Source organism: Salmo salar, chromosome ssa21 (genome assembly GCF_905237065.1).
Source record: "Salmo salar chromosome ssa21, Ssal_v3.1, whole genome shotgun sequence".
Classification (NCBI taxonomy): Eukaryota; Metazoa; Chordata; class Actinopteri; order Salmoniformes; family Salmonidae; genus Salmo; species Salmo salar.
In genome coordinates this window covers 11776882-11778120 of record NC_059462.1, presented here as the reverse complement: position 1 = coordinate 11778120, position 1239 = coordinate 11776882, and positions in this window count along the sequence as shown.

Sequence of the window (1239 nt, the reverse complement as noted above, 5' to 3'; positions counted from 1 at the left end):
AGCAACGTTAAAACTTCCAGTTTTCCGATTTGCCTTCAAAATAAAGGTATTCGGTAAAACGCTGTTTATGATAGGACATCTCACAGTAGTTTGATGGTGACACCTTATTTGGGAAGGTAATGGTTGGAAGGGAATACATGGAATGTCATTGAACTCATAAAACACATGGTTTCCATGTGTTTGATATCATTCCATTCACGCCATTCCAGCCATTATTATGAGTTGTCCTCCCCTCAGCAGCCTCCTGTGAAATCAATATTTTTTGGCAGCTTTGCATAGTCATAGAGCATAATGTTAAAATTGTTACAAAATTATAACTACAGGATCCTATCACAGTTTTTATTTATTTACAATTTGCTTGAGATGCATTCCTGGATGATTATATGGCCGAGTAGCTTATAGCCTCGTGACTTATCCTAGTAGCGTCCTGTAGTGGCTGAAAGCCTCGTGTCTTATCCTAGTAGCATCCTCTTGTGGCTTAAAGCTGATGGGGGGTCACCTTGGGGTCATAATAGGGGCTGCACCAAATGTTTGATGTATAATAATAATTGATTATCTTTATGTTGTATTAATAGAAGGGGAAGGGCTATAAGACCCCTCCCTCAATACATTTATAGGGTCCTGGACTACAGATTAGCAATATATATATACATTATAAGGTTTAATATTGTTCCACAGTTCTTTTCTAGTCTCTGCTTCTATTAAGAAACGGTCTGAGAGATGTGTCAGTTATTGCAGTCAAAACAGGGTGTCTGTGAGAAAGCGCCTCAAGGCTAAAATAGATTCATAGACACAGAACCCTGCAGGGGAGTGAAAGAGATAAGCGACAAGTCAGACATACCACTATAAAGCAACTTGGGGAGTGGAAAATTACTGCTGAGCCCTTAAAAAACACTGGAACAATTGTTCTCTCCTGAAAATGTGTATAACTGTATATGCATGGGCTTGGTCTCATGAGTAGAAGGTGTTGACATAGGAACTTAGATCACTAGGGGTTGACTGCAAGCATATTAAAGAAGCTTGGACCTTTTTTATGTTGCAGAACTTACTCAGAAACATGCGTGCTATGTTCCCGTTGTCAACTTCTGTCTGCAATTGCATTAATAAAGGTTTTTGATTGATTTACTTAAAGATATTGTCTGATTGCTGATTTCACCAATAAGCAAATGATTGACAAGGAACAAGGAACCTACCCCAACAAAGCCGTGTCTTATCCTAGTTCTGTGAAACCATAAAGCT